The 20523-nt window shown below is 45.3% G+C and overlaps 1 protein-coding gene across 1 annotated transcript in view; it reads right to left on the bottom strand.

Moving 5' to 3' along the window:
- The window catches only part of ptchd4 (patched domain containing 4), a 72994-nt gene that overhangs the window by 4992 nt on the left and 47479 nt on the right, over positions 1–20523 (bottom strand). The gene's annotated exons all lie outside the window — the stretch shown is intronic.

The following is a 20523-nucleotide window of genomic DNA, read 5'->3' as shown; positions in this document are numbered from 1 at the left end:
GAAACCTTGACAGCAAGTAAGATTTGTGACAGATTAAGAGCTTTTGAAAGTATGCATTAATATTTTTCATTCAAGTTCTGTTTGATGTGAACCAAAGAACAATCCAATCAAGGTGACCTTGAAAATTCTCACAATGTACTGGTACTTCTAGCATGGGACTTGTTGAATGTTCACGTATGTGTTTTTTCTGCAACAACCACCAATGCAAAATCCAACTTCATAGATAAAAAGATAAACAACAAAAGACAGTTATCGCAATCATTGTTAATTTTTGCACACACAAAAGCTATATATGGATGCATCTGCTTTGGATGTAATGACTTGACAGAATATTCACAAAGCTTTTATTTAAACATTTTCAGACACTAAACCAGGGGTCTAGGATGGAAGGACTTTAAATCTTTAAAATCTTTAAATATGCAATGAGGTACTTGGAACTTGGTTATATACACATGCATTGGACAGACGTCTGCAGTTGTCATCATTTTTCTGTATTTCTTCCTTAAAAATGTCAGTGTTTGAAAAAGCCAAATAAGAGCAATTGACAATAATCCCTAAACTCAGTATTAAAATAATGTACAGGCGCCAGCCTTCGAATAGATGAAGCTATGGTATCAATTTGAAAACTCTGTGTTGCCCCCTTTTTCGAAAACCTCAAACTCGATATTTTTAGTAGTACTATTGTATCAATTTCAAAATTCTACGTCACCTCATTCTGAAATGACGTAGGATTACATACACAAACTTGGGTGTCCACGCCGGCCTCGTGAAAGAGAGAGAGAGAGACCATGATTATTAGTACACTCTTATTTTGGCAAACCAGAATAAAAGTTCAAATTCAAATCTGAATATGGTAATCGCTCTTCCATCTCTCTTCATTTATGAGATAGAGTTTTACACCATCCTCTTTACCACACATCACTAAACAGCATCCACATATGTCTGCAGCAGGCCCATTCATGTGAGTCAAATCTGTGGGATTTTCACCAGTCAAAAATACAGCCATGAATGCACAACCTTCAAAGGCATGAGAAAAGCCACAGTGCAAAACCTCCCACGCTGGAACACCCGCCCACCCACGCATGCTGTTCATTTATTTGTAAGATGCTGGAGCTGGAATGCTACAAGCAAATGTGTTATGAATTTCTGAACATGAGAATCAACTTAGTGTTTTTCCAGCATGAAAATATCTCAGCATACTGCATTTAGCCTATTTGTACATTTCTGTGCCAACATTGGCATTAAAATGTCTCTCTCACATGTAGCAGGTGGATATAGAAGTAAGAAAAATTGCCACCCTTGACAGCATTATACATTTTCCCGTGTTTGACACACTGGAAAAATAAAAGTTAATTAACTATAAAGGATTAGTCCTATGTAATGAGTTGGCTAGATGGCTCTTCCTGCTTTTAGTATTATTATGCCGTACAGCAAGTCAATTAGTTAGTGTCAGCTGGTTTAGAGGTGGAGAGAGAGAGCAAATTTACTCCCTTGGTTTTTACAGCATTAAACTGAGGGAGTCCACATACGTTACCCCTCACCAGTTACCAAATAGGATGTTAAATACTGTGTCATTTTCTAGACGTGATTGGAAAAGCTCTGGGATTCATTACGGTGACTGATTGCTGGCAGGTGGAAGTGGATAAAAATAATGAGCCCATCTGGTAAAGCGTCCCTGGTTAGTAGCAGTACTAACATTGAAAGAGAACATTTCTAACCAAGATATTTTCATGACTGCACAAATTTGCATTTTTGTTTTGAACAATCTTTGCTGGTGGATCATTTTATTTTATCAGAAAAAAAAGCAGAGAACAAAACTGTCATATGAGTAAGAGAGAGAGAGAATATGTAGAACGCACTGTAAGTACCTAACAGTAAATTTATTCTTATTTAAAATCAGGGATCCATATCTTCAGCTTTATTTGACAGATAAAGTGAAGAGAGGATAGGAAAGCAGGGGCAGACATGCAGCAAAGGGCCGCAGGTCGGACTATGAACCCAGGCCGGCCACTCTCGGCCATATGGCATGTGGTCGCATGCTCAACGCACTGAGCTGAACTGGTGCCCCAGACCTTCCTTTTAACACACTGTATATCTAGAATCATCTGTTCAATCTAATGTCAATTCCAATGTACATTACACACATATGATTAAACCTTTATTTCCAAATCAGCACAACAAGACAAAATCCATCTACAGTTTACGAGTAAACACCAAAAATCTTGGTTTCAGTCCCATATTTTATCTCATGCTAAACCAACATGGTCAAACACCAGCAGCTGTCTGCTTAAAATAACAGTCTAAAAAGCATGTGGTGTTCTGATGTAGTGCACACTGGTAAGACTCTTCAAACAGTTCAGATTTAAGAAGCATTAAGAAAGTAAGTTTGGCAGTGTTATGATCAAGGCTGCTTTCTAGTAAGAGTATAATTCATTTTATCACTGACAAACACTTGGGAGGCTTCACACCTGTCTCTGTGAAAATGCCTTTGTCTTTGAAAGCTTGTGCTGCTCCAATGTGAGAAGAATCCCAATTAGAAGGTAGAAATGATGTAGCAGAGTGCATGGAAAGATCAAAAACAGTGACATGCTCGCTGAGGTAATGGGTGTTCACAGCCATGTCAAACCAAGTCAGACACTTCATGTGGCGTGAACAGGGATGTACTGGTTTCACCTGAAAACTGTCCAGTCCATTGAAATCGTACGTCTCCAAGCGTATCAATTCTTCTCATAAATGTTCTGATAACAGTTGCACAGCACAAAACTATGATGTCAAACTCATGACATTTGACTTTGAACATCTGGGTGAATGCAAGCCTTTTTATCTACTCTTTTTCTACACTGACTTTATCTCAGAGGTGATAAAACAGTTGCATTGATGAATACCTCCGAAGACCTGCTTTTTTAACACAACGAAAATTGATCAGGATTTATTGAGGAACTTGTAAAACTCCTAGCAGCGACTGGCTTAGCAGAGACTTGTATGGGGTTGAGGCCTTTGAAAAAAAGTATTTTTCTGACTCACGTTTTCTTCAGCCATTTACACAGACACCATAATTTCACGTGACAAATTTGCAGCAATTATTTTCTCGATTTTCCTGATTTTGCAAGCAAATAAACAGGTGTGACCAATCAGACACCCTTCATTTGGCAACAAGTGCACTCATAGCTCAATACTTTACTGAATATACAATGATAGGGAAACAATAAAATAATCCTGTTTGTACCTCAGACACATCACTAAACGCTGCTCAGGGTCAATCCTTTCTCTGCCTCTTCAGATGTGGTCCCAACTCTGCCAACAAGAGCTCAAACTGCCCAACTGACAAAAAAAATGAGCTAGAGATATTTCAATATCTCTAAAGGCAGCTACAGCTCCCTTTTCCCCCCGTAGTTTATGTTTTGGGAATATATTTTCGCAAAATACTTCTGATGTGTATATACTTTAAACGACAAGTTTTCATTTGAAAAATTCAAAATTTCATGTCATTTTTTCTGCCGTGTGCTCAGTGTGTAAAGGCATTTAGAGTTAAAGTTGTTTTTTGTTAAAGCCACATGCTAGCAAGACTCATTTACAAAGTAAAAGATGTTACATTTCAAATCTGTTTTTTTGCATGCATGTGTCCTGTTGCTTCTTTTGGTTTGTTTCTGAAAGTAAAACTACAATAAGGGGGGGGGGAAACTGTATTTTAATGGTTTTTTAATGGTTCTTTAATTGTGAGTCCTCTGTAACTACGACTCGTCACCATGTCAAACCATATTATGCCTCCATTCACTCAATAAATTCTATCTATTCCAAAATTTTCCCATTTGCTTTCTCAAAAACATCAGTTTAGAGTTTGGACCTAAGTGGTCATCACCACTGATGACTTAGACTTAGACCTCAGAGAGTTAAAAACAAAACAAAGCAAAAAAGTCTTGAGAATCAGTGGGGAAAAAATAATTAATCTAACTGATTTGTATGAAGCAATATTCACACTATCACTACATTCCCTTTTGCTTCTCTCTCTTTTTGTTTAGGGTTTGGAGGTATAGCTATAGGATTGGGTTAGTCATTACTCATTCCAATTTCATGAACAACGAGCCCATGTCTTCGGACTGTGAGAGAAAATCCAAGATGCCATTCAGAAAACTTCCCCAGCCAGCCACTGTTTTCAAACTCCAAACTTTCTTTTTTGTGGTTAGAGATTTTCTATGAGCAGGCAGCGGGGGGAATTTATTCAATGAATGTAGAAGCAGGAGGGAGAATAGCACATGGCTGGAAGCATGACTGTCGCTCAATGCTAATCATCTTTGAAGGAAACTGACAATTCTCTCACTGTCTCGATGGTGAATTATGCAAAATTGAATGTCCAAATTTTAATGTGTGCATCCCTGCTAATACAAATGGATGACAAAGGCTGATTGGTGAGAGGTAACACATCAGCAGAGGAACTCTGACGGCCCGGTACCAAACGACTCACGGACCGGTATTGGTCCATGTCCCGGGGGTGGGGGACCGCTGCTCTACACAATAACACTGTGACTCCCATCTTTTTAGAGCTATGACTGCAAGTCTGCAGAAAAGACCACACTCTCATTTGCTGTTTGCTCTCGCCATCTTCACCCACACACAAACACACCTACACACAGACGAACTACAGAACAAGCACGGCAAATAGAAATGGCAAAAAAAAAGTGACTCTGGCTTTTTTCATCTCCCTCTTTTCTCAGAGTCTGCAGGTGGTTTAACATACATTTGGTAACTACAGTGAGGAACTTCAGTACTTGGTTCTTATGCAGTATCTGAACAGCTAAGTATAATGACTGAAAGTGGAGAATAACAGCTTCTTAGAACCAATTTCAACCAGCAAAGGCAATTAACTTTTGGAGTTCTAAATGATTATAGGTGGTAACCCTAACCCCAACTGTTCCCTATACAACCCTATATTATGAAATAGAGCATAATGGACGTCTTTGGAAAAAAATTAGAATTTTTTTTTTAGTCAGTTAGCACAGCAGTCCCCAACCTTTTTTGCGCCACAGACCGGTTTATGCCCGACAATATTTTCACGAACGGGCCTTTAAGGTGTCGCGGATAAATACAACAGAATAAAACTAGTACTGGTACCGAAAAAAAGAAGATTTATTCATAACACATGTGAAAAGACCCAGGAAAACCGAGTTAACGATAAAAACGATAACAAAATAACGCTGAAAACCGATAAAAACCCTGAAAACCATACATTTCACACCTGAGCCTCAACTCTCGCGGCCCAAACGATTCACAGACCGGTACCGGTCCGAGGCCCGGGGGTTGGGGACCGCTAAGTTAGCATGATTATTTTCCTGTTCCTAATTGGAATGACTTGGAAAAACAGTGTATCAAAATCTAAATTTAAATATTTGGATTGCCTGGGGTTAGATTAAAGGAAGGGATGGTCACTGATGACAACTTAGACCTTTGGGATAGTGGGGTTACCAATGAGGTTAATCCTAGATCCCTTGTTAGTTTATATCTACCTAGATGCAATTTTTTTTAATGGGGAAACAGACAGCAACAAGAAGTACTCATAAAGGCACCCCACTCAGGCAGTTTTAAAGGAATAGTATTGTGTTTTGTATATATTCATTTTGTTTTCTTAGATTTCAAATATGACATGATGTGTGGACGCAAACTATAATCTAATATTTAGAATCCTCCATATACCAATATAATTACCTAAATGGCAGCAGAATTTTAATCATAGTTTTTAAAATAGCACATTTTATGAAAATGTGACCTTATGTGACCTTAAAGAAAAGGTCAGCAGTTTAAAGTAATGTCCATCCATCTATCTATTCTCTTCCGCTTAACCTTATCAGGGTCGTGGGAGGGCCAGAGCCTATCCAAGCTACCACAGGGTGAAAGGCATGGTACATCCTGGACAGATCACCAGTCCATCGCAGGGCTAACACGGACAACCATTCCACATTTATCATTCCCTATTAGTCTATATGATGTCAATACAAACACTGGTAGTAAGTTTGAAAATTCCTCTATATAGTACTGTCACTTTGACCTTCAGATCAACCTGTTGACCTTGAAGAGTGAAAGTCAAGAGTGAAATCATATTTTAATTCTTCACGCAATACTTTCTATATGATCACAGTACACACCAAACTTGTAAGAATCACAGTTTCTAAGTTATAAGGCTTTATGTTGATTCTATAAAAAATAATTAAGTTGACCTTGAAGATCTTGGTGGATATAAACCAAAATTTAATGAATGATTAAAATACTACAGTCCACACTCCTATAAAGTGTTATCATAATTCATTGTGTTCATAGACAGAAAACATGACATGCATACACGAACGCAAATCCTACAAAAAACATAATTCCCTTGGCCGGCATAACTAAAGGTGGGTGTGTATTTGTCCTCAGTCATTGCACAGATGTACTGGTGTGCAGTACCTGCAATATTTTCTAATGTCTAGTCTATTTAAAAGAGAAGCATGTTATATTGTAGATTTTTGATTCTGAGCACTAGTGTGACATTCAGATCACTAAAGCATTGCAGTCTTCTTTTGTTTCAATTAAGGCAAATCACGAAAATCAGGTCATAATCTTATTTTTTGTAGAACCAAAAGAGGTCAGGCAAGCTTTTATCTGCTGTAAGCTGGTACTTACACTCATGACTTTCCTGTCTCTAGCACTGGCTGTTTCGTTCAGGCCGGTTTCTGGTCACAATTACTAATTTGTGATGTGATCATCTTTAATAATTTGTTTTGACAACAGTGATCAACTTTTGCACTGAGACAGCAGCTTCGACACATCTATACACCCTCTGAACACTTGCATGTACTCACCTTTTACCTTTCTGTCTAATGTGGTACAGCCTGTGCTGCCTGCCAACCACTACAGCAGTTAGTCAGGAATCAGAGAGGGATAAAGAGAGGGCAACAGATGAGAAGCTGTAGCTCAGAATAAAAGGATGAAGAGGTGAGTGGTGTTGTATCTCAAGCCTCTCCCAGGCTCCAGGTACAATCCTTAATGGATTGTAAGAGGGCAGTTTGTCACCAGCTGTCCAGCAGGCTATTTTCTGCTGAAAAGGGAGGCGTAAGGGTAAAAAATAACAGTCCTATTGTCCCACAGTCTGACCATTGGTCTCCTATAATGAAGGTCTCGGCTGCATTTGCCCTCTCCTCCTCTGGCCCATACCAAAAAGCTATCGAGTAATTACACCAAATTACTGCTCTAAAACTTCTGGGGCACACACACTTCCAAAACACATCCATCACATACTGAGAGAGCATGCCAGCTGCTCCCGCCCACCGTGGATTCTCCCAATCAGGATGACTGTTAAACGTACTGGCTTATCACGCAGGTGGAGATGACAGAGGAGCCAATATCACAAGGAGGAGGTCTCAGACAAGAAAAGTGACCCAAACTCAATAAAAACGGATGAGCGGAATGAAAGTGAGGACGAACACTGGGGAACCCAGGGGCAATCTTCACATCCAAATCAATATCTAGGTGATGACAATAGCAATAAACACCACTTTGCTTTTTTTGCAAGCAACAGGTAAATTTCTCCCAAGTTTAACCTCTATAGTACCTGCTTGGCTAATTGCAACTGGTTGCCCATGCTGTGTTTTACTTAGATGTGAGCTCAACCCTGTTCAAATGAAAAAAGTGAAAATATTCCTGGAGCGTTCTGCAAATCTTTGATGTGGTAAAAAAAAAAAAAATCCTGTAAATGCTTATTGTTGGGTGGCATCTTAGGGCTTTAAGAACAACAAAACCAAAAACACAAAAACACTCGAGATAGGTACACGCAGTAAACTGTTATGATGTGGGAATGCTGGACTGCATCTGCCGGGTGTCAGGAGTAGTGTCATGGACGAGAGAAGGAGGACCCAATCGCTGGACTCACAGGCAGGTAGGTGAAGGTGGATGTTTATTGCCGAAGGAGTGAGCAAACAGTACAGAGGGAGGAAATGGCTGGCTGGCTGGCTGGCTGGCTGAATGAATGAATGAATGAATGAACAAAGGACTGGCTGGCTAACTGAACATACAGACGACACTAACATCAGACGTACATCAATGACACGACAAGGATCGGATGGAACTGAGGACTTAAATACACGCTGGGTGATGAATGATTAGAAACCGGTGAGTACGCAGCTGAACTTAGTCTGACTAATGATACATGGAAATAACTGGAACACAATACGCAGGCGGTATGCTGGCACAGAAAACACAGATGTGAAAATAAACTGAACATGACAAAACAGAAAACACTGGGTCAACGACCCAGGAACCCTGACAGTACCCCCCCCCTCCAAAGGCCGGCACCCAACGGCCAAAAGAAAAAAAAAACAGAACAGGGCGGGCGGAGGGGGCCCAGGACGGAGGGACGGAGTCCACACAGAGCCAGTTCAGGCAGGCGGCCACGCGGCCAGTGGCTGAGCCCATACAGTTCAGGTGGGCGGCCACGCGGCCAGTGGCTGAGCCCATACAGTTCAGGTGGGCGGCCACGCGGCCAGTGGCTGAGCCCATACAGTTCAGGTGGGCGGCCACGCGGCCGGCAGAGACGCTGAAGTCAATCCGGTGGGCGGCAGCGAGGAAGACGGCGGCGGCCACTGAGCCGGTGCGGTGGTCAACCACGCCGGTGACGAGGAGAAGGCGGCCAAGGAGCAGCTGCAGAAGGCGGCGCGGGAGCCGGCGGAGACTGAGGAGAGGCCAGAGGCAGAGGCCGAGGCAGAGTCTGAGGCCGGACCAGGCGAAGCAGAGGCCGAGGCAGAGTCTGAGGCCGGACCAGGCGAAGCAGAGGCCGAGGCAGAGTCTGAGGCCGGACCAGGCGAAGCAGAAGCAGAGGCAGAGTCTGAGGCCGGACCAGGCGAAGCAGAAGCAGAGGCTGGACCAGGCGTAGCAGAAGCAGAGGCTGGACCAGGCGAGGCAGAAGCAGAGGCTGGACCAGGCGAGGCACAGGCTGAAGCTGGACCAGGCGAAGCAGAAGCAGAGCTAGGTGACAGCGAGGCAGCCGCAGGTGGTGGCTGGACGGGCTCCTCGGGCCCTCCAGCTGACGTGGTAGGAGGCTGGACGGGCCCCTCGGACCCTCCAGCTGACGTAGCAGGAGGCTGAGCGGGCCCCTCGGACCCTCCAGCGGAGATGGGAGGCTGAACGGGCCCCTCGGACCCTCCAGCGGAGACGGGAGGCTGAACGTGCCCCTCGGACCCTCCAGCGGAGACGGGAGGCTGAACGGGCCCCTCGGACCCTCCAGCGGAGACGGGAGGCTGAACGGGCTCCTCGGGCCCTCCAGCTGACGAGGCATGAGGCTGGTGCGGTTCTCCTGAACACCCAGCTGACGAGGAAGGTTGCTGGACGGGCTCCTCGGGCCCTCCAGCTGACGAGGCATGAGGCTGGACGGGCTCCTCGGGCCCTCCAGCGAAAACGATCTCAGAACCAGTGGGCACTGGAGCCCCTGGCACACACAGGGCAGAACCAGCAGGTGCGGGGACCTCTGGCAGGGAAGTGGCCGGGCCAGCGGGTGCGGAAACCCCTGGCTGAGGAGCGGCCGGGCCAGCGGGTGCGGAAACCCCTGGCTGAGAAGCAGGGTAGCTCACAGCTGGCTCTGGGTGCTGTGGCTGCAGGTCCGGGAACTGAACAGGATGGTGGACGGACGACTGGACTACTGACTGGAGGACAGGAGGCGACTGGACTACTGACTGGAGGACAGGAGCAGACTGGACTACAGGGGACTGGAGGACAGGAGCGGACTGGACTACAGGGGACTGGAGGGCAGGAGCGGACTGGACTACAGGGGACTGAAGGGCAGGAGACTGGACTACAGGGGACTGGAGTGGAAGCTGAACAGCAGGTGAGGGAACTGACTGGAGTGGAGATGCTAAGGGATGAACAGAGGTAGGCGAGGCTGACGACGGAGCTGAGGTTGGCGTGGCTAATGGTTGAGCTACAGACTGAGCTAGTGATGGAGATAAGGCTACAGCTTGGGCTAGTAAGGCTGGTGCCTGGGCAGGGGACAGTTCAGCTAATCTAACTAGGGATAGTGCGAGGGCGTGAAAGGCTGGGTCAGGAGGTGGATGAAGTGGTGAGGTAGCAGGTGAACTGGTTAGCTCTTCCAAGCCGCTAGGGAGTTCTGGCTGGGTTCTGGCTGCCCTCAGCCTGGGCGCTGGGACAGGCACGGGAGGTGGCTGGACACCAGTCACCCCCACCCGAGAAACAGGAGCGGGCGTGGAGGTAGACTGGGTCGCAGCTGCCCTCCTCCTGGGAGCTGGCACTGGAGTGGGTGTAGCCTGACTGACGGGAGTGGAGATAACGACCGGGTGTGTGATACTGGCAGGTTTCTCTGGGATAGTTCTGGTCCTCCTGCCACCACTATTTACAGTCTTTGACTGAACAGTTTTTGGGGGAGCAGAGCAGAAAAATTCGTCCCAGTCTACGTCCTCGTCTAGGAGGGAGACTCCCCATGAATCAGAGATAAGTCTATTAGTTATTTGAGGTGAAGAATCAAATGAGGAGGGTTTAAAACAGTCACTAGAACTCACCACCGGGAGTAGCTGAAAATAGTCCTTGTTATGGCGGCGTGTGCGCCGCTTTTTCCGGGAAGAGGAAGCGGGTGGGGTACACAGCCGAGCCTCTGGCGCGGGAGCCTCCATTGAGCCGAGGTGGTAGGCGGAGCCGCTGTGCCATGGCGAGGGTGAAGGTCCGGTGAGTAAAACGGCTGGCGGGCGAGCGAGGAGCGGAGCGGCGGGAGAACGAGCGGCCGAAACTTGGCCTGTGACGCCCAATCTCCGCGGCGAATGCTCCGGTGCAGGTGAGGCAGCAGGTGGGGGAACGCGGCGTCTCCGAGGCCCGCCCAGAGCCAGGCGAGTCCCCTCGAAGACGTGCTCTCTCTCCGCGAAGAGCCGCTGTTTTCCCCGAAGCCCCTCCGTCCAGCGAAGGAGCGCTGCCTCCTGCCGCTCGAAAAGTTCAGAGTCCGCTGGGTCCACAACGCGTGGTCGTGTCATTCTGTCAGGAGTAGTGTCGTGGACGAGAGAAGGAGGACCCAATCGCTGGACTCACAGGCAGGTAGGTGAAGGTGGATGTTTATTGCCGAAGGAGTGAGCAAACAGTACAGAGGGAGGAAATGGCTGGCTGGCTGGCTGGCTGAATGAATGAATGAATGAATGAACAAAGGACTGGCTGGCTAACTGAACATACAGACGACACTAACATCAGACGTACATCAATGACACGACAAGGATCGGATGGAACTGAGGACTTAAATACACGCTGGGTGATGAATGATTAGAAACCGGTGAGTACGCAGCTGAACTTAGTCTGACTAATGATACATGGAAATAACTGGAACACAATACGCAGGCGGTATGCTGGCACAGAAAACACAGATGTGAAAATAAACTGAACATGACAAAACAGAAAACACTGGGTCAACGACCCAGGAACCCTGACACCGGGGATGCAATAAGGAGACACGAATAACACTTTTGGATTGGCTACTTTCAAACCTCATGCCCCCAAATACACATGTATTTCACCACCCTGAGCCATGTTTTCCTCTAAAAAAAAAAAGCAGTTTCTGTGAAATTGCGAAAGTTTTCCTGAACAATTATTTGGTTTCAAATGCAAGCCAGTCGCATTTGACTCCATCCACTCATTTTTTCCCCCACTTATCCAGTTCACGGTCAGTAGGATGCTGTAGCCTAGCGTTTCCTAACCACTGTGCCGTGGCACCCCAATGATCAGCTGTGCCGTGGAAGATTTTCTGGTTCCACCTGATTAGTACTCTAAGCCAGGGGTGCCCAATCCCAGTCCTCAAGAGCTACCGTCCTGCAGCTTTTAGACGCATCCTTCTTCTGACACACCTGAATCAACTGAATGGCTTGTTATCAGGCCTTTGCCAAACTTGATGGCATGCTGAAGAGGTAATCACACCATTTGATTCAGCTGTGTTGGAGTAGGGATGCATCTAAAAGCTGCAGGATAGTAGATCTCGAGGACTGGGATTGGGCACCCCTGCTCTAAGCTATCAACGTGAGTAATGAGAAGAACAATTACATTCTTTTCCACTAGAGGGCAGTACAATTACCCACTCTAATTAAATGGGTTTCCAACTGGCAGTAAAACAGAAGAAGACGAAGAAGAATTTACATAATAGTCATGCTGTGAGACGAGGCAGCACTTAATAGCAATAGATAAATATCTGAAAAGAACAAGCAGTCAGTGTGATTTGCGTCCTGGAGAAAATTCCAACCCAGATAAAGGCCCTAGCATGAGTAGTGGTGAGCAAAAAGCTAAAAAGGTATACTGGGGACTAGGGATGGGTACCGGTGTCCGGTGCCATCATGGCACCAGTTCTGACATAAACGGCAGTAACCAGACCGAAAAGCAGCGCACATTTCGGTGCTTTATTTCGGTGCTTTTTTTTCCTGAGCTGTGATACACTTCTAGCCAATCATTTTACGTTTCCGAGGATAGTAGGCGGGTCCAGGTACGTACGTTCTTTTAGAGCAGAGCTACAGATTAAAAATGCCCATGGCGAAGCGGTCAAAAGTCTGGCTGTACTTCACAGCAAAAGATGCAAACTCAGCAGTCTGCAACAAGTGCTTTAAGCTGATACTGTCAAAGGAGGTAACACCTCAAATCTGATGAAACACCTGGCGACGCATAGCGTTTTTTTAAAAAGCCGAAAAATGCGCCGTATTTGATAGCTTGCTGTGAGACCTCACACCGAGCACATCTGCTGCGGGTGTGGTGCCTGTTATCGGACCCGGAGTTAGCAACATCCCCTAAGGTCAACTAGCAAACATCATCATAGTTACATGCGGTTGTCTTCTTGTTTGATGGCAGATACTCCCTCCACCCTGGCCAAAAAGGCTAAAATGACCAAAGAAAAAGAGGGAAACAGCTGAACATGAGAGGTTTTTGGACAAAGTTTGTGTTTTTTCCATTGTTTAAGCACTGCTTCCAGCCAAGAGTGATACCATATATGCCCCATAGCTGCAGAAAAGGCTAACATTGTTATATTTTTACAAAAAAACAGCTGAACATGAGAGGTTTTTGGACCAATTTTGTGTTCTCCATTCTTTAAGCACCGGTTTGAGCACCGTTTGAGCACCGGCACCGTTTCAAAAGTACCGATTTGGCACTGGTATCGGATAAAACCTAAACGATACCCATCCCTACTGGGGACAAACCGAACCAACCTATGCCTGGTGCGCAGGGGGAAATTATCAATATGCTTTTTTGTGACATTTTTGTTTGGTGGTATTTTTCAAATGTGAAAATCGGTGCTCCAAAAGTTGGGCAAACAGTGCTATAACATATCCCAGCACTTATCAAGGTGAGATGCAGGGTATATTGTATGTGGTTTTTCTTATATTTGTACCTATATTTCCAATCCTGTAGTGTATAATTGGGACACAACATTACCATCTTTATTCAACTCTCTCATTTGTGTGACTGTGAATAGTGAGGACGGTTGGGGGTTGAGAGCCACGTTTAAAGATACAAGTCAATAAGCAGGTGTGTTTAAAGGTAGGGGGTAATTTTTAATTGCAATATTCAGCAGGAAGTGGAGTCTTGAAAGGACCCCGCATAACTGTTCTAAATATAGCATCAAAGAGCCATAAGATTGTTGATCTATTAAAAATGCACAGAGGGAAAAAAGTCTAATTTTTTCACATCAAAGATGAACGAGTGATGGGATTTGTTTTTTCTTGTGTTATTTTAGGAATGGTACTCAAACATGGGTGTTTCTGACAAATAATCACTTCAGACATTTTCAGAAACATTAAAGCACTTTCTTCAATTTATGAATCCCAAAAGTTCATTTTCACTTTGCCAGATTAACAATTCAGCACAACACCAACAAAAACATACACTTGCTGTGATTACATCACAAACCTTTCTGAAAGAGTCAACGTGAAGCAAAATTCAAAGGATTTCTTCTTGCAAGCAGTGACTGCATCACTCAGACTGGTTATAATGATATACAGTCATCTCATTAAATTTTTTAGAATCTAATAACAATCCAACAGCACAGTCGTCTTCTTAGGAAAACATGCTGACATCAGGTAAGTGGTGATCAATCTAGGGTTAGAGCTTTACAGAATTTTTACCTGGTGTAACACTGAAATGACAACGACTTCCAACCCTGGATGAGACTTTTTTTTACCCAACTGTATTTATTTTCATGCAAACACAACATAAAAGAAATGGTCAGATGCAGATATTCATGCACATAGATGCAAGGAGCTCACTCACACACAGTGAAGTGCCTATTCTCATTGGCTTCAACAAATACAGGCTGTCAAACACATATACATATAAAATATACATGCATTTTGCAGCAGCCAAGCAGCAGGAACACACTGAGAAGGAGAGGGCTTTGAAAATGCAAAAGACCAAATTTGCCATTTCACACCTTAGGGCAGCTCAGGAGGATGTGTTTAAAGCAGTGCCATACTCCTACTATGATTTCAGGACACTGATTGTCCTGAACTGTAGTAACGTAGCTATTTAAACACTCAGTTCTACATAACAGGAAAACGAGGTGAGAAACTGTGTAAACTTTCTCATTACACGGGACAGTGTCATCCTAAGTTCAGAATGGGCTGGGTATTTTTTAAAATACAGCTTCATATTTTTTATTTATTTTATTATTTCCATATTAAGGCCTGTCAATGTTCAAGGATTAAGTCTCTGCCATATTTGTAATGTCATAAACTTGAACAAGTCAATTTACATTGGCTTGGCTTTACCTAATGGCAGAGTCTGACTGATTTTTTGGTCCATCGCAGGAGGGACCAGGGCTGGACTGGGACAAAAAAATCAGCCCGGGCATTTTGACTAGAGACCAGCCAACCAGGTATTATAGGAAAAACCATAAAGCCTTTGAATGAAAACAAACGTCGTTGTGACAGTGATGTACACTGTCTTGTTGGTATATATGTATCAATCTAATAAACTTAAACCTACACCATCCTCCCTATTCTGGTATTCTAAACAGTACTTAGCCGAAACCCAAAGACTGCTTGGTTGAGTTAACTTCCTGAACTATCTACAACATATGGTGGAAACCTGAAATTAAGACAGAGAAGACTAGAGGTGAGACATGATCATTACTGAATATTAAAAATAATAAATGACAGATTTAGTGGTATTTTCATAAACTATTTATTTACCACATCAATAAACAGCATGGCAGGGCAAAATATTTTTTCTAACATGGCAACCTTTTAAAAGTGAAAGGAGACAGAAAGACGGGTGAGAAAGAATAAAACTTAACTGACTTTTTGATGGCATTTTACACAAAGTACTAGTACAGTATCTAGAAAATGTGGGAAAATACTGGCATCATGTACAGTACTTTCTTCTGAAGAAATTATGTTGGGACCCTGAAAAAAACTTACTATGTACAATAATGGATTTCTATAAATTTGACATCAGATGAAAACTTTGGTTGTAAGATTCGGATAATTATTTGTTAAAAGCTAGAAATTTTAAATGAGAATAAGAAAGAAAAGTATTTCTTTGTGCTCGGTAAACTGTGTTTTGCTGTTTTTGTCTCGCTAACCCTGTCTACTTACCTCTGCAGCTTCACAGTGGATTGGATCTTGCTGCCTGTAACCACTCAACTCCCCGTCGCTGGCCTGCTACTATTCTCGGCGCTATTCACCTGCCTGCCTCCCTGCCCTACACTTCACAGTGAGTGTACACGAACTGGTTTTAGCCTCTAGTGATGGGATTTCCGGCTCTTTTTAGAGATCCGGCTCTTTCGGTTCAGCTCACTAAAAAGAGCCGCTGCTTGTTGAGAGTAAAAGCGATACGCGCTTTCATGTCTTTTTTCTAAAACAAAAAGTCGCTAAATATAGCGACTAAGTCGCTAAATTGGCAACACTGTGTTGTTGTCCCTGGCTCTCTTTCTCTCCCTCTGGCTCTGTTCCTGTGCTACTGAGTGTAACTACCCCCCCCCCCCCTCTGCCCAGCGTAAAGCACAAGGCTGCGTGCTGAGTGAAGCAGAAAAAAGTGCGAGAGAGAGAGGCTGAGAGAAAGAGAAAAAAAAATATAACCCACGCAACAGCTCGCAATAAGGAGCCGGCTCGCGTCGTTCACGTCAAAGAGCCGGCTCTAAGAGCCATTTCGTTCGCGAACGACCCATCACTATTAGCCTCACTCGGACCATTAATCCCCTCCTGTCATGTTCGGAGGCAATAAGACGCAGGGTTCTCAAGCACGAACCACTTTTTATTCAATTGTAGCAGCAGTGTCCGTCGCTACATCAATTTCTGGAAAAACACATATACCACCGGTCTCCTGGCGACCTCTAGTGGCTGCCCTCATGGTAGCCTTACTAGGACAACATAAACAGATTTCACAACATCTCCCCTTTTAACAAAGGTACTTTAAACATAAAACAGTGTTGTCAGAACGCAGGACATCACGGGGATAGACTACCCTCAGTCCTGATAAGGGATTATTCTGCCCTTAGAACATAGAAAGGAGATAGTCCTCAGTCTCTGAATCTGAGAGGTACTTTAATTTCCCGCCCCCTGGAAGTCACTCTCACAGGTGTGGTAGGGCGGAGAGGAGACCCCGGGACAGGGATTGGCGACGTCTGCCTTACTGGTGGTTCTTGGGAAGCAGCCGCCCCTTTAGTGGGGGCGGCACACCCACCAGTGTGTGAATGTGTGTGTGAATGGGTGGATGACAGGTTGTGTAAAGCGCTTTGGGGTCCTTAGGGACTAGAAAAGCGCTATACAAATACAGGCCATTTACCATTTTTACCATTTAGTTGGAGTAGTCGGTGTAGCTGGAACAGTGCTCTGCTGCTGCTCCTCAGGATCAGCGGTGCCTGGGACAGGCTGAAGGTGTCGTCTGTTGCGGCGAGTCACGTTCCCATTCGCCATCTCCACTAAGTAGGATCTCGGCTCCTTAGACTTACTGATGACCTTGGCTGGAGTCGTCCACCCCTTTTCCCCGTCAAGCTTCACTACAACATCCTGGCCTGGGAGAAGCTCAGGAAGTGGACGAGCTGAATGTCTGCGGTTGTAGAAGAATCTGTAAGAGTCCTTAGCTGCAGCATCTCTTTGGCACACTGTGTCCCTATTGACTGGACTGGGCAGCAATGTCTTTTCGAGTACTGGGACGGTGGTGCGGATTTGACGTCCTGTCATAAGTTGAGCTGGGCTTGCACCGGTTGCTGCAATTGGTGTAGAGCGGTAACTCATTAAGGCTAAGCAGGGGTCAGGCTGTTTGAGAATGTACTTGGCCGTTTGGACAGCTCTTTCAGCAGCTCCATTTGACTGGGGGTAATGAGGGCTCGACGTAGTGTGGGTGAAGCCATAACTCAGTTTGAAGTCTTGGAACTCTGATGATGTGAACTGCGTCCCATTATCACTGACCAGTTCTAACGGGATGCCCCATCTAACGAACATGTGTTTAAGCTTGTTAATGACCTGTCTGCTGGTTGTTGTAGTGAGGGAAGCAATCTCAATGTCTCTTGAAAAATAGTCAACAACGACAAGAAAGTTCTTACCTTCAAGCTCGCAAAGATCAATCTTTTGCCAGGGGCCATTGGGCAGAGGAGTAGTCACGAGAGGTTCCCGTCGCTGTGTAGGCTTGTGCTTTCTGCAAAAGTTGCATGACCTCACCTTATGTGTTATTTGAAGTCCAATGTTGGGCCACCACACTGTTGATCTTGCGCGCTCTCTACATTTAGTTAGTCCTTGGTGGCCTTCATGTAATTGGTCAAGGACACTGGGTCTAAGTGCCGTGGGAATTACGATGCGATCGTGGTAGAGCACTAGACCATCTGATTCTGAAAGGTGGCTTCTGGCTGCATAAAAGCCTTGGAGTGGTGAGCTCTTTGCCATTCTCCGAGGCCACCCTTGTCTGATGAAGATGATTGCTTTTTGAAGCTCTGGGTCCCTCTGTGTAGCTCTACGAATTTCCTCCAACTTATGTGACTTGATAGGTTTGCTTGTCACTACGTTACTCACATATGCCTTGACATGGCTGTCTGTCTCGGACGGGTAGCATCCGTGCAGTGGATGTCTGGAGAGTGCGTCCGCCACCACTAACTGTTTACCGGGAACATGCTCAGCAGTGACATTGAATCGCATCAGTCGCATCAGCAATCTCTGACATCTCAGTGGCGTTTTATCAAGGTCGTATGAGTTGATCAAAGGCACCAAGGGCTTATGGTCAGTTTGTAGACGTACATGACCCATGCCTTGGATGTAGCGGGTAAAATGTTCGCAGGCCCAGACAGATGCTAAACACTCTTTTTCGATCTGCGAATATCTTTTCTCTGCGTCTGTGAGCGTGCGAGAACAAAAGGCAACAGGCCGTAACTCCCCGTCATTGTCCTGTAACAGTGCAGCACCCAGGCCATAGCTGCTGGCATCCGCACTGACAACTGTTGGTCGGCCTGCATCATAATAACAAAGTGCTGGTGCAGCCACGAGCATTGCTTTTGCTTTGTTGAATGCTTGCTCCTGAGGCTCACCCCACACCCATACAGTCTCTTTTTTGAGTAGATTGGAGAGGGGGTGCAGCACTGTGGACAGGCCTGGCAGGAATTTTCCAACATAGTTTATTAATCCGAGTACCTGCCTGAGTTGTTCTACATTGGTGGGGCTGGGCATCCTGGCAATAGCCTCCACCTTGCCACCATCAGGTTTCACACCATCCGCACTGATGATGTGACCGAAGAACTGTAGTTCATTCTTTCCAAAGTGGCACTTGGACCTGTTGAGCTTAAGTCCTGATGCTTTGATTGTCTGTAATACTGCACCTAAGCGTTGGTCATGTTCCTCTTTGTTAGCCCCGAAAACCAATATGTCGTCCATCACGACGACAGTCCCCTCTAGGCCCTTGAGCAAGGTGCTCATGAGCCGCTGGAAGATCTCGGGTGCTGAAGTTATGCCAAATGGCAGGCGTCTGAAGCAAAACCTGCCCATGGGAGTTATGAACGTGGTTAGTTTTTGGCAGCTGGGATCCAGTGGTATTTGCCAGAACCCACTGGAGGCATCCAAAGTGGAGAAAACTTTAGCCCTTGCTAACTTAGGAGTTATGTCATCCAATGTGGGCAAGATGTACCGTTCACGCTTTACTCCCTTATTCAGACGTTTTAAGTCCACACACACCCTGACCTCATCCTTGTTGCGCTTTGGAGCAGGCACCATTGGTGCACACCAGTCTGTTGGCTCGGTGACTTCCTCAATGATGCCAAGTTTGAGCATGCGCTTTATTTCCTTTTCCACTTTTGGGAGGAGAGGAAAAGGCACCCGGCGTGGGGTGGTTACACTGTACGGCACTGCATCTTCGGTCAGCTCGATTTTTACAGGTTCACAGTTCAGCAGGCCAATTTCTCCGAACACATCCTCTGTTAAGTCACTACTGATTTTGTTAACTCTAGTGACTAATCCCATGCGCTTTGCCACTGTCTTCCCCAGTAGGTTACTTGCATATTGCCCTTTTATAACTGTAATCCAGTACTGGTACTTTTGGCCTTTGTACTCTGTAGTAGCAAGGAATTTACCCATGCACTTGACTTTTCCACCAGGGCTGTACACAGTTGGCTTACACTGGATAAGTTTGGGTCTCTGCTGTAGCTTATTAAGGGTCGTTTCTGTCATAACAGTGGTGTCTGCGCCTGTATCAATTTTGAAATCAACTGGACTGCCATTTACCAATAGCTCAATGTCCCAATTGCCATCTGAGCCTGACTCCTCAATGACTGTTGTTTTTGGCTCAATTACTGCTCCCAGGAAAAGCTCCCCTATGAAGAATGAATCCTCATCTGAGTCCTCTACAGCCTCAGCCCTGACCTCTTTTAGCATTTTGGTTTTGCATACAACTTCAAAGTGTCCCAACTTATTGCACTTTCTGCATCTTTTATTGCGGGCTGGGCAGTTTTCTCTTTTGTCATGCACCCTGTTGCATCTTTGGCATTTTGGTTTACTCTCACCATGTTGTTGCTCACGTACCTGATGAGGTTGGTAGTAACGCCTTCTCATGCTGTTATAATGCCTCTGTTTCACCTCATTCACCGTGTTTTCCACTCGGTCTGCACTTTGCTGTTTGACTTGTTCGCTCTGGCGTGCTTGTTGAATGGCTCTATCCAAAGTTAAGTCCGCCTCGAGCTGGAGTTTTTGTGAAACATCTTTGTCAATTAATCCAATGACGATACGATCCCGGATCTGCTCGTCTTTACTGCCGCCGAACTCGCAGTGCTGCGCGAGCTCGTACAGGCTCCGCACGAAAGCCTCGACCGTCTCCCCGGCCCTCTGGCTCCGTTTGTGAAAACACGTGCGGTCGTGGATAACGTTTCTCTTTGGGACAAAGTGCTCATCGAACTTTTGTATAACCAGATCATACTCAAACTGCGGACTTGGCCTGGCCTCCATAGCAGCAGGAAACACAAACGAGCCATATATTGGTTCGGCATCTCTCCCCATGGAGTAAAGAAGTGAGTTCACCTGCACTTCGCCGCTCTCCATCCCTAGCTTGGACGCCACTCGAAAACGG

The sequence above is a fragment of the Aulonocara stuartgranti genome, assembly GCF_965226115.1.
Source record: "Aulonocara stuartgranti genome assembly, chromosome: 15".
Classification (NCBI taxonomy): domain Eukaryota; kingdom Metazoa; phylum Chordata; class Actinopteri; order Cichliformes; family Cichlidae; genus Aulonocara; species Aulonocara stuartgranti.
Note: the sequence above shows the minus strand (reverse complement) of the source record. Positions and strands in the feature narration are given on the sequence as shown.